Source organism: Theobroma cacao, chromosome 2 (assembly GCF_053813885.1).
Source record: "Theobroma cacao isolate CCN51 chromosome 2, ASM5381388v1, whole genome shotgun sequence".
Taxonomy (NCBI): Eukaryota; Viridiplantae; Streptophyta; class Magnoliopsida; order Malvales; family Malvaceae; genus Theobroma; species Theobroma cacao.
The window spans coordinates 12,012,591-12,026,824 of record NC_142640.1 but is presented as its reverse complement, the minus strand read 5'-3'; the positions used below and the strand labels follow the sequence as shown (position 1 = coordinate 12,026,824).

Genomic DNA, 14,234 nt, shown 5'->3' with positions numbered 1-14,234 from the left:
GCTCTGAAAAAGGAACTGATAATTTAATTGGTAATAGAAATATCCGAGAATGAACTTAATAGTAATTGGTATATTTTAGTATAACTATATTATGAAGATGCTTTAATCTGTTTTCATTATATTTAAATGATATGTTCTTATTATGTGTTTTAATTATGTATTTATTGTTATGTCATGTTAATTTGTAAATTTCTTATTGTATATATTTTATTTTATTGAAAAAAAATATGGATATTCATCTTGTTAAATCCAATATCTATGATGTAAATATATGTTTAGCAGACATTATGTCACGACCCGGAACTCCCCATCGAGCCCGTGACAATCGCCGCGAAGCCTCGACAAACATTCTTTACCCCGAATGTCGATCGAAACCTCGCAAGGCTCTCGTATCAGCTTTCGCACTTCCCCGGTGAGCAATAGTTATCAAATAATCAAAATACGAAGGATTACAAATCATTTCCAAATCATCACATAACATTTTTTTGCTCACAGAGGCATTTTCGTCATTTTTATCGAAAACCTTGAAATTTGCTAAAAATGTAGTAGGTAAGCCAAAAATATATATTTAATGATTTAAAAAAAATTAAGTATCTAAAACGTTTATTTGAAGTGAAAATTTGACCATTTGAATATAATAAAAATATTCAATAAAATAAACTATTTTCTTGTAAAATAATTTTCATAAAACTATTGGTACATAATTCTTATAGCGTAAAAGATAATTATATTCATATATACTATAAAGCAAATAACCAAAGCATAAAATTTTTTTTACAGTGACACGTGGGCCCACATCTATCCAAAATGCATCGGAAGTTGGAAACCTACAGCTTTTACCGATTCGAGTCCAAATGAAGGTCCTTGTCAAAGTCAGCTAACTATGGAATTCTCCGAGCCTGAAATGTGAGGAAATGAGGGTGGTGAGATTATAAAATCCCAGTGAGTAAACAGATACTATCTAAACTATCTAAAGTCGAGTAAATGGAGACAATTAAAATAAGTCATCATACTTTAATTTCATTACCTTTCAGTTCATTTCAACCAAATAAAATCAATCCATATAAATCGAGTAATCAACTTGGCTTATGAATTTCTTAAAACTTTGGCTCGTGCCAAAACTCATACTCGGTGATACCTTGCGCAGGGCATCTAACCGAGTCCGCCAAGGCTGTTAAAATTTTGTATACACTTAAAATATATTTTAGTTTGAGAAAAATACAGCCGTTCCTTGGCGTTGGCTGAGTTCCCCTTCACTTGGTGGTTTGGTGTGAAGTGAACCCTAAGCTTTACCCTACGCGCCTCTCCGTTCGAGGTAATAATATAATGGAGTTTATCGTGCCCCTCTAATAGGCTGGTCCACGGAACCCCCTCTGCAGTAAATAATTAATATATAATCCACCAATCAATAAAATTCATTCTGGCATGACATGGCAATTTATCGCAACCTAGCCTCTCAAGGCTGAATACATAGTATAAATAATTCTAACACCAAAATCAGTTTAACCATTCATGCTCATTTATTATCATAAGCCATTCAATTCAAAACCATAAATTTGCAACACAAATTAGCAGTCTCCAATTACTCTATTTTCAAAATCAATATTTGATTTTCCAGAAAATTTATAAAATCATTTTATAAAATTACAATTTCTCTTAAAACATAGCAATTTACCATTTAAACCCATTTTTCATAAAATCACACAGTTGTTGAAATACCCCATACTTTGATATGGTGATAAATAAAGTTGATCAAATGCAAATTGAGGTCAATTAAAATGTTTAGAAGTGATAAAAGACGAAAGGAGTAGTTTAGGATAAAATGTTTCGCAAGTGAAAAAATAATAATAAAATAATAATAATTTTATCGGAGGAGAATTTGTGAGATAAAAGGCGATTTGGAAGTCAAGTGAGGCATAATAAGGTATTTTTGGTACCAAAGAGACAGGATAAAATTTTTAGAATAAAATAATATTTTATTAATAAAATAATATTAAAATATTAATATTTAGCCGGATGTCGAAGTCAATCAAGAAGGAGGATCATATGGTTGATCCAAGTGAGGGAGAAGATGACAAGCCCGACTCTACAGAAATATTTGTGATGACATACATGTGGTGGATACCATGTTTACATGCTAAGAAAGTCTTGAAAAATTTACAAAAGTCGGTATTGTACCTAGAGGTACAATAAAGTTGATTTAAGCCTCGAACTAGATCAAATAGAGAATTTACAATGAAATTAAGAATTTTAAAGTCCCAGAATGGGTTAATGTGGTGATTCGGAGTTCGAGGATCAATTTTGAGTCAAATTGGAATTTTCGCTATCTAGGGGTAAAATGGTCATTTGCCACCTGGGGACAAAATGGAAATTTTTAGAAAAGATTTTTGGCCCCATTTGACTTATTGGAGTAAGATTTGAGGTTTAGAAGTGAAAAATTTTAATTTCGGTATAATTTGGAGTAAAAGGGTAAAATGGTAATTTTACCATTCGGAATCAAAAATTTAATTTTTTGAAAGGATTTTGATCAAATTTAATTATTTGGAGTGTGAAATGAGTATGAGGAGTGAAAATTATGCAATATGGAAAATTTTCAATTTTTGGGGTAAAAATGTAATTTTTGAAAAGTTCGGGGGTAAAAGTGTAATTTTGAAAAATTTGCTCCACCAAAACTTTGGAAAAATCTGGAAATTTCACTTAAGACTTGGATAAGTCAAAGGGAATGCATGGTGAAAAAAATAGGACAAGTGGATGGCTAGAAAAAAAAATGAATTAATAAAATATTTAAAATATGAATAAAATAATATTATTTCATTAAACAATAAAAAGGCATAAAAAAAAATCAGCCCACCCATTCTTCTTCTTCAACATTCGGCCAAGCAAGAAACAAGAGAGAGAAAGGAGAAAACAAAACCCTAGAGAGAGAAAATCAAAGAAAAAGTGTGAATTTTCAAGGAAATTAAGTGAAAAATGTGAGATTTTTTCTATTAAGCTTGAGTTTTCTTATTCCCAAGCATTTCTCTTTATTTTCCATGATTAAATTACATGTTTTCATGATGAATTCAATTCTGAAAAAATGGGTTAGGAGAGAGAAAGTTGTTGGATTTATTTGATTTTAATTTATGTTAGTGTTTTTAGTTAGTTTAGCATATTTAGAAACAAAACAACAAGAAAATAATTTATTTTCTCCCCCAACTATTAATGGCTGAATTTACCATGTAGTGAGTGAGGATGAGTTTGATTTTATTCTAGGAGAATTGGTTAAGGAATAATGAATTATGAGCCTAGAAAAATAATGGAAATTTTCGGAGCAAAAATTTGAATTTTTACCCACTAGGGGTATTTTCGTAATTTGCTGTTGGGACTGATAAGTTGCATCACACTGAGGGACATTAAGTTAATTTGGGTGCAATTGAGGTATAGAAACTGAAAAGAATTAAATTGGAGTTTAAACGAACCCGTTAGGAATTTAATCGGGTGATAAGACGAATTAGGCCAATATCGGGTTTAGATAGTTACCAGTGCATTTTTGCATTCCATATCATGCATTGGTAGTCTAAATTAGTTTAATTTTGATTTAGTACCAACTTAGTGAAATTCTCGATTTTGTACTGTGTCAAGGTGGTGAGTCCTCTAATAAAGGCAAGGAAATTGCATCCGAGGACCAGTAGACAGAGTGCTTCGAAAGTCTGCATTCTAGACATTGTGAGTAAACTTATTATCGTCTTAATTATCTAGAGTAGTTTTATACAACTGTGTGATTTTATGAAAAATGGGTTTAAATGGTAAATTGTTATGTTTTAAGGGAAATTGTGATTTTATAAAATGATTTTATAAATTTTCTAGAAAATCGAATATTGGTTTTGAAAATAGAGTAATTGGAGACTGCTAGTTTGTGTTGCAAATTTATGGTTTTAAATTGAATGGCTTATGACAATAAATGAGCATGAATGGCTAAACTGATTTTGGTGTTATAATTATTTATATTGTGTATTCAGCCTTGAGAGGCTAGATTACGATAAATTGTCATACCATGCTAGAATGAATTTTATTGAATTGGTGGAGTATATATTAATTATTTACTGCAGAGGGAGTTCCGTGGACCAGCCTATTAGAGGGGCACGGTAAACTCCATTATATTATTACCTCGAACGGAGAGGCGCGTAGGGTATCTCCTGGGGTATAGCTTAGGGTTCACTTCACGCCAAACCACCACATGAAGGGGAACTCAGCCAACGCCAAGGAACGGCTGTATTTTTCTCAAACAAAAATATATTTTAAGTGTATACAAAATTTTAACAGCCTTGGCGGACTCGGTTAGATGCCCTGCGCAAGGTATCACCGAGTATGAGTTTTGGCACGAGCCAAAGTTTTAAGAAATTCATAAGCCAAGTTGATTACTCGATTTTTATGGATTGATTTTATTTGGTTGAAATGAGTTGAATGGTAATGAAATTACAGTATGATGATTTATTTTAATTGTCTCCATTTACTCGACTTTAGATAGTTTAGATGGTATCTGTTTACTCACTGGGATTTTATAATCTCACCACCCTCATTTCCTCACATTTCAGGCTCAGGGAATTTCGTAGTTAGCTGACTTGAACACGGACCTTCATTTGGACTCGAATCGGTAAAAGCTGTAGGTTTCCAGCTTCTGATGCATTTTGGATAGATATGGGCCCACGTGTCACTGTAAAAGAAATTTTATGCTTTGGTTATTTGCTTTATAGTATATATGAATATAATTATCTTTTACGCTATAAGAATTATGTACCGATAGTTTTATGAAAATTATTTTACAAGAAAATAGTTTATTTTATTGAATATTTTTATCATATTCAAATGGTCAAATTTTCACTTCAAATGAACGTTTTAGATACTTAATTTTTTTTTCCTCATTAAGTATATATTTTCGGCTTACCTACTACATTTTTAGCAAGTTTCGAGGTTTTCGACAAAAATGACGAAAATGCCCCTGTGAGCCAAAAAAAAATGTTATGTTATGATTTGGAAATGATTTGTAATCCTTCGTATTTTGATTATTTGATAACTATTGCTCACCGGGGAAGTGCGAAAGCTGATACGAGAGCCTTGCGAGGTTTCGATCGACATTCGGGGTGAAGAATGTTTGTCGAGGCTTCGCGGCGGTTGTCACGGGCTCGATGGGGAGTTCCGAGTCGTGACAGTTGTATAAAACTACTCTAGATAATTAAGACGATAATAAGTTCACTCACAGTTCTAGAAGTCGATGTACTCCTAATCCCAGTCTCCAAGCACAATTTCTGTACTTTTACCAGTGTACTTTGCTCACCACCTATCCACAATGTACAATACATAATTCATCACATCAATGCTTGACCATTATAAAATCAATTCAGGCTCGGTATATATGCATGATAGGATATACAACTTATCCGACTATCGCTTAAATGCGGTGTTGACCTAATTCGGCCTATTATCTCCAATTTAACTCCAAATCAATTCTTCTCACTCTCTACACTCCAATTATAACTAAATTACCTCCATGACTGTGAATAAGATTCAATTTATCAGTCTCGATAGTAAATTACGAAAATACCCCTAGTGGGTAAAAATCGTATTTTTGCTCTTAAAATTTCCATTATTTTTCTAGGCTCATAATTCATCATTTCTTAACCAATTCTCCTAAAATGAAAATCAAATTTATCCTCACTCAACACATGATAAATTCAGCCATTAATGATTGTGGGAGAAAATAAGTTCTTTTCTTGTTGTTTTGTTTCTAAATATGCTAAACTAACTTAAAACACTAACATAACTTAAAATCAAATTAATCTAACAAGTTTCTCTCTCCTAACCCATTTTTTCAGAATTTAATTCATTATGAAAACATGTAATTTAATCATGAAAAATAAAGAGAAATGCTTGGGAATAAGAAAACTCAAGCTTAATAGAAAAAATCTCACATTTTTCACTTAATTTCCTTGAAAATTCACACTTTTTCTTTGATTTTCTCTCTCTAGGGTTTTGTTTTTGTTTTCTCTCTCTTCTTGCTGGTTTGGCTGGCCATGGGATGGAAGATGAGCTGATTTTTGTGCCTTTTTAAAAAGAAAATAATAAATTAATAAAGGCATGACATGTGGCACATGTCATTGGCCCGTTTTTAAAACTTTAAAAATTTTAATCCTTTTTATCTCCACCACACAATTAGTCAATGGTCAAAATGAGGATAAAGGAAGACCATGTGCTGTAAAAATGTCCTGGTGGTGAAAAATTACAATTTTGTCCCTGGGGTGGCAAAATTACCATTTTACCCTTTTTCTCCAAATTATACCGAAATTAAAATTTTCACTTCTAAACCTCAAATCTTACTCCAATAAGTCAAATTATACTCCAATAAGTCAAATGGGGCCAAAAAAATCTTTTCTAAAATTTTCATTTTGTCCCTAGGTGGCAAATGACCATTTTGCCCCTAGATAGCGAAAATTCCTATTTGTCTTCAAATTGATCCTTGAACTCCGAATCACCATATTAAACCATTCTGGGACTTTAAAATTCTTAATTTCATCGTAAACTCTCTATTCGATCTAGTTCGAGGCTTAAATCAACTTTGTTGTACGTCTAGGTACAATACCGACTTTTGTAAATTTTTTGGGACTCTCTTAGCATGCAAACATGCTATCCATCACATGTATATCATGACAAATATTTTTATAGAGTCGGGCTTGTCATCTTCTCCCCCACTTGGATCAACCATATGATCCTTCTTTATGATTGATTTCGATAATCGGCTAAATATTAATATTTTAATATTGTTTCATTAATAAAATATTATTTTATTCTAAAAAATTTATCTTGTCTCTTTGGTACCGAAAATACCTTATTATGCCTCACTTGACTTCCAAATCACCTTTTTTTCTTACAAATTCTCCTCCGATAAAATTATTATTATTTTATTATTATTTTCTCACTTGCGAAATATTTTATCATAAACTACTCCTTTCGTCTTTATCACTTCTAAACATTTTAATTGATCTCAATTTGCATTCGATCAACTTTATTTATCACCATATCAAAGTATGGGGTATTTCACATTACCACAACACGTACTATATTTAAAGATAAGAAATATTTTTCCTACTTGACAATGAAAAAAAAACAAACCAATGTCAATATAATATCTAGTAGTATAAGATTAATTAAAGGCTCCAAAAAAGCTAATATTTTACTACCTTGAGGAATAAAGTCTCAAAGAAGTTTATTAAGTATAAAGATATTCATCTGAATAGATATCATATTGAGACAATGAATGAAAGAGGCATTTAATATCTCTATATTACATCTATCTCAAGTAGAAAGTGTGTGTTGAGAAAAAAAAAATTACTCACTTTACTCTCTGAATTAAACTACACAAATATTAGATTAATTAAAACTCATAGTAAATCAGAAGTTTACTAATGATTTTAATGTTTGGTATAACCAGTTGGACCATCCCGAATCAATAATGATGTAAAAAAAATGATGATTGAAAATTTATATGATCATTCATTGAAAAACTAGAAGATTTTTCAATCTGATGAATTTTATGTGTTGCTTACTTTGAAGGTAAATAAATTATAAGACTATTACTAACTAAAGTTGGGATTGAATTCTCTATATTTTTTAATAATATTCAAGGTTATATATGGATTCATACATCCACCATGTGAATCATTTAGATATTTTACGGTTTTAATCGATGCATCGACTAGATGGTCACATGTGTGCTTATTATCAATTTGCAATTTGGCATTTGCAACTATTCGTTTGCAAGCACATTTTCCTAGTTATATAATCAAGATTATTTATCTTGACAATGTTAGTGGATTTACATCTCAAGTCTTTAATGTTGCATATTAGTTGGAATAACTATTGAACAGCCTGTTGCTTATATTTATACACAAAATCTTCTAGCAGAATTGTTTATTAAACACTTCCAACTAATTGCAAGGCCATCACTTATGAAATTCAAACTCCCAATGTCTACTTGGGGGCATGCCATTTTGGATGTAGCAACATTTGTGTGCATCCAGCCAAACGAGATATTATAAATTTTCCTTATACAATTGGTTTATGGTCAGGAACCAAATATTTCCCATCTAAGAATTTTAAGATGTGTGGTATATGTTTCAATTTCTCCACCACAACACACAAAGGTAGGTCCTCAAAGGAGGTTAGGAATATATGTTGGATACGAATCTCCATTTATAATTAAATATTTAGAATTATCAATAAAAATTTATCAATTGTCATTATGATGAAACAATTTTTCCAACATTAGGGGGGAGAAAATAAGTAGTTGAAAGAGGAAATTTCTTAGAATGAATTACATTATCTAGTTTTTGATCCTCACACAAATCAATATGAACTTGAAGTTTAAAAGATAATTCTTTTGCAAAATATAATAAATTAGTTACCAGATGTATTTACTGGCCTAAAGGGAATAACTAAATCTTATATACTAACTGCAAACGCTTCTATTAACATTAATGTCCCTATAGGACAAGGCACGCCAAAAGCGTGGAGACCAATTAGTTTCAAAGATAAAATTCTCGAAAAAGAAAAGAAGCAAATATTCAAGAGAGTTAAAAAGAGAAAGTAAAAACTCTATAAGAAACCCTAACATAATTGATAAACATTCCAAAAAAAATACGGGTACCTGAAATCACTGAAATAAAGAGATCTCAATCAATTATGCTATTACGGGAAAAGATGAAACCAAAATGAAATAAACGTCAACGATATTTTGTATATAATATAGAGCTCAATATTATGAAAGAAAATGAGGATCTTGAGCCTACATCTATTGAAGAATGTAGACATAGAAATGATTTGCCATTGTGGAAAGAAGCAATTAAGGATAAGTTGAATTTATTTGCAAAATATGAAGTTTTTGGACTTGTAGTCTGTACACCAAATAGTGTTAAACCAATGGAATATAAATGGGTATTTGTGTGAATATGAGATGAGAAAAATGAGATTATGAGATATAAAGCACAGTTTGTCGCACAAAGTTTACCCAAAGATTTGGTATTAAATATGAAGAGATATATTCTTTGTGGTGGATATAATTATAATTCTATATTAACTAGTTTGGCAATATATGAGAAGATTGCAATGCGTCTAATGAATGTAGCTACAGCCTATTTATATGGCTCATTTGATATCGATATTTATATAAAAATCCCTGAAGGATTTAAGTTGCCTGGAGCACAAAATTTGAATTCTCAAAAAATTTATTTGATCAAATTAAATAAATCTTTATATGGATTAAAGCAATCCAGACACATATGGTATAATCGCCTTAGTGAATATTTATTGAAAAAAGGCTATAAAAATAATACTATATGCCCATGTATTTTATAAAAGGGTTTAGATATGAATTTATCATAATTGCTATTTATGTTGATGACTTAAACATTATTTGAACTCCTGAAAAGTCATCAAAAGCCGTGGATTACTTAAAGAGAGAATTTAAGATGAAAGACATTGGAAAAAATAAAATTTTGTTAGGGTCTTTAGATTGAACACTTGGCAAATAGAATTTTTGTCCATCAATCAAATTATATCGCAAAAATTCTAAAACAATTTTATATGAAAAAAGCATATCCATTGAGTTCACCAATGGTTGAGGTCACTAGATGTGAAAAAAGACTTTTTTCGACCTCGTGAGGATAATGAAGAACTTCTTGGTTCTGAAATACCATATCTTATTGAAATTGGAGCACTAATGTATCTTGCTAGCGATACATGACTTGAGATATCAATTGATGTGAATTTATTAGCAATATATAGTTCTTCTACAACTCGAAGACATTGGAATGGAATTAAACATATACTTCGATATCTCCAAGGAACAATGGATATAGGCTTATATTATTCAAATGCATCAAAATCAAATTTAATTGGTTATGCAGATGCAGAATATTCATTTGCTCCACACAAAAGCTTGATCCCAGGCAAGTTATATATTCACATATGGAGGTACTGTTATTACATTGCATTATATAAAACAAATTATAGTTGCTACTTCTTCTAACCATGCGAAAATTTTAACAACTTATGAGTGAGTCGTGAATGTGTCTGGTTAAGATCTATAACTCAATATATTTGAGAAATGTGTGCTTTATCAACTAAGAAGGAAATTCCAATAACGTTATATGAAGATAATACCACTTGCATGACATAGTTAAAGGAAGGATACATTAAAGACAATCGAACAAAACATATTTCGTCAAAATTCTTCCTCACTCATGATCTCCAAGAAAAGGATGAAATTAGTGTTCAACAAATTCAGCCAAGTGACAATCTAACAGATTTATTCACCAAAGCCCTTCTTACTGCAACATTTGAAAAGTTGGTATAAAAGAATGGAATGCATCATTTTAAAGATCTCTATAATGCAGATATCAAAGGGAGTAGAATATACATTATACTATTTTCCTTCATCAAGGTTTTTCCTATTGGGTTTTTCTTAATAATGTTTTTAATGAGGCAGTATTTGAAAAGTGTATTCTTGAAAAGATTATGTACTTTTTTTCCTTCACTTAGATTTTTTCCCATGAGATTTTTTCTTTGTAAGTTTTAACGAGGCTTATTCTTAATACAATGGACATTCAAGGGAGAGTGTTATGAATAAATATGTGAATGTCTATTATGTTATGACCCAAGAAGTGCAAACCAAGTCAAACAGCCCAATAGGCAAGATACAAGAAATGTACTATGATTTGAACTCTTAGATAGAATTAGATTAGGACTATGATTCAAGGGGTTATTGGCTTATAAATAGATCTCTCACTTCATTTGTAAATATATATTTGAATAAATTCTTTTTACTCTCTCTAAATACTTTCTCTTATATTTCTCTTATAGTTGTTCTTTTAGATTTATTTCATAACAAAAAGGAGTATGTAAAATTTCAATTGTTAGATTATTCGAATGACTGAATTGTGAACAAATGTTAAAAAAGCAAAAGAAAATTTTAATATCATAAAGCTGGAATAGCTCAGTTGGTTAGAGCGTGTGGCTGTTAACCACAAGGTCGGAGGTTCGAGCCCTCCTTCTAGCGTATTAAAATATATTTTGCATGACCAATCTGAACTGATTAGTCGTATTTTTTTTTTATAGCCTAATCATCAGCCAGTGGAGTCTAATTAGGAGAGATATCAACTCTTGGCTGATTTTTGTTTTAAAAGGCGAGTTAATCGTAGTTATTAACTTATTCCTAAAAATTATTACAAACTCAAATTGACGAATTAATCAGCTTAGCCTAATGACGTATTTGTGGTTCTCGAATAAGCATCTAAATGAAGGAGAAGTGCAGTTAAAGACAAGTTGTCTAGCCATAGGGGTTTCCATTCTTGTAAGTTGAAAATGTATATCTTTCACCCACTTGCCTTCAGATAGTGGCAGAAAAGGCAACTCAAAGTCATGGTCACACGACTCAGCTCCAATATGGCCTACCGGTGTCATTATGTCTGCAGCTTAAACCTTCATATTAGTAATATTAAACTTTTCACATGGCTAAAGGAGTAGTCAAGTATCAACATAGCTTTTTGAAATGTCAACTGAAAAAAGAATAAGATGTTAATGCACTTGTCCTTGGTTTTTGGATGAACCCAGCACTTGATATCCTTTTCCGTTTCAGGTACAAATTGCCAGTTCCTCTTATAAGGAACAACGATAAAGCCCACCATTTTCCTTTCTAGTGTTTACATTTAATAGTTCAAACGAGGCAATGTCAACAAAATTCTTTTACATCTCTTTGCCTTAATATATCAGACATGTGCTTCCAAAAATGATCATATCATGACAGTGTTTGTTGGATGTTTGTTATGTTAAACCGTAAATAAACAAAATGGTTTTACATTGCTTTGCCTTAACATGTCAAACATCTGCTACCAAAATTTAGCGTTGCATCCTACTGCCAGTGATGGAAGATGTTATGCTGCCAACAAGGTTTGGTATATGTAAACAAAAAGCAAAAAAGATCCAAAAAATAGATGAAATGAATATCGTTGTCATTCAATTTTTTTCTTCAAAGCAAAAATTTAATGACTTGTATGATAAGAGGAATATAGTGTATTACCTTATTTTGGATACTTGATGGGTGTCGGTTGTGGAAAAATATTCCCTTTTTAACAGAAACTTGTTCATGGATTGACAAATCGTACTGTTTTGGTTGTAAGACAGGTGTGTTTGGTGAAATTAATGAGGTATTCATTGAAGCAGATTGGCATGAGTCTTCATCGGGTGTCCAGGCTTTCAATGACAGTAAGTTTGGTTTTTTTGAGGTAAAGCCTGCTTTGGTTCCAAAGTAGCTAGAGTCATAATTATTTTTGTTGTGTTAATGTCTCTGTGTTGTTCTTCAACAATCAATTTCAAGTTTTGCCAACCAAAGTGTCTCCATAATGGCCAAAAGCAACGATATTGATAATTCCAGTGTCATCTTCTACTTTGCAATTTCGTCTATACCTAGGAGAAATAAAAAGAAAAGTTCAAGTTCAATATGTATCCTTATATAAAAGGAAGCTCCATCGAGGTTTCTAAACAATGTCACGTGAGCACATCAGTAAGGAAGTGTTGTAGGTCAAAAGAAGTTATCAAGTTTTTCACGTGGAGTCATTAAGGAAAGTTGTTATAGGATTTGACCTTGGGTGGGCCGCATCATTAATGGCTTATATAGGTTATGGGTTGCAATTGACAAGACTTGTTAGATCAAATTCTAAATGAACGAAAGGGAAACTTTTATATTATAATATAATTTTGTAAGTTTTGTAACATTAGTTAAAGTATGAGCGATAAAACTTGCAACTAAAATAAAAGTGATGAACTATGACTGAAGAATAAGCGATACAACTTGCGGTTGAAACATTAATTCATGTTCTTTTCAAATGTCAAACTTCAACACATAAAGTAATTAAGAGTGAAAGCTATAGAAATATCATACATGAGTAGGAAACGGGTTGTTCTGGACCTTGTTGTTCCCAATCGATAACTATTCTTCTTGCAGTCTCATGTAGAATATTATATGCAAGTCTTTACATTCAAGAAGTGAATGACCAACTATTCGATGTTAATTAGTCACAATACTTTGGGTTGGACTTCTCTTCTGTTGTTGGTTATCATGTAACATAGGGCAAGTTCACTCATCCATTCCTAATCCATTCATGGGGAAAGCCTTTCAATCTATCTAGTGAGACTAAGAATGATGGAGGAAAATCAACCTTTTTATCTTGTTTTCTTCTTAAATTCTCTTGTTTAGGACGTAGATTAAATTGAGGGTCTTTTCTTTCTCTGCCTCATCTTTGAATTGCATTAATTGTTGGGGTATTTTTCCTCTCAAAGCGACTAGCTTCCTTTTGCTTGAGAATTGTATTACTAGTCCTTCATGTAGCTTAAACTAAAGTAACTAAAGTGGAAGAGGTGAGTTTTACAAGTGCAATCTACACTAGTAACATGCCTTGAATACAAACTTTCACCAACTCCTTTTCATCACAAGACTTCTGTATATCCAACATTCTTGCTTTGAAGCGTTGAAAATATTCTATGAAATCTTCCATGAACTTTTGATGTTCTCTTACTAAGTCAACAAAAGTAATATTCGCTTGAAATAAAGAACTTCTGTCCAAACATCATCCATATTTGAATCCAAGATTTCATTAAACTAGGGGCAAGATTTATGTACCCTGTATAAGCTTCTTTCATAAGGGACTTGGAGAAAGGGGTAGAGAAAGACTAAGTTGAAGAGAATCAAAGAGAAGTTCTGAGTAAAAATACAAGAAGTAACCATTACTCAAAGATAAACTTTAATGCACATAATGAGTAATATTATTGGAAGGAGTTTTAAAGTGTATAATGAGTAATAATTATTGAAACTCATTTTGTGGATATTAAAATAGTGGTTTTATTGCATATAATGAGTACATTAGAAACTTGTTACGTAATTATTGAAGTAAAGGATGTTTTATAACCACTGATAATGTAAAAAAACTTTATCCTTGAGTAGAAGTAAAAGGGAAAAGGTTTACATGAAAATATAAAAGAGAACAAGGTATAAGAGAAAAAGTATATGTGAAAAAACACAAGAGAACAAGATAAGAGAAAAATATGTTCACAAAAAGGTATAAGAGAACAAGGCAAGAGTTAAGAACCGCACCACATCAGCTGCAAGAGTAATGATGAAGCTGACCAACTTGCTAAGGCTGGGGTGG

At 31.6% G+C, this 14,234-nt stretch overlaps 1 long non-coding RNA gene and 1 other non-coding gene across 2 annotated transcripts; one reads left to right on the top strand and one right to left on the bottom strand.

Moving 5' to 3' along the window:
- Positions 1–779: 779 nt before the first annotated feature.
- Positions 780–6,075, bottom strand: LOC148764041 (uncharacterized). Its single transcript, XR_016024442.1, has 3 exons — positions 5,949–6,075; positions 5,238–5,317; positions 780–899 (listed from the first exon to the last, which is right to left on the bottom strand). It is a non-coding gene; the product is annotated as an uncharacterized LOC148764041 (long non-coding RNA).
- A 4,940-nt stretch (positions 6,076–11,015) lies between these two features.
- TRNAN-GUU (transfer RNA asparagine (anticodon GUU)) lies at positions 11,016–11,089 on the top strand. Its single transcript has one exon. It is a non-coding gene; the product is annotated as a tRNA-Asn (tRNA).
- The last annotated feature ends 3,145 nt before the right edge of the window (positions 11,090–14,234 follow it).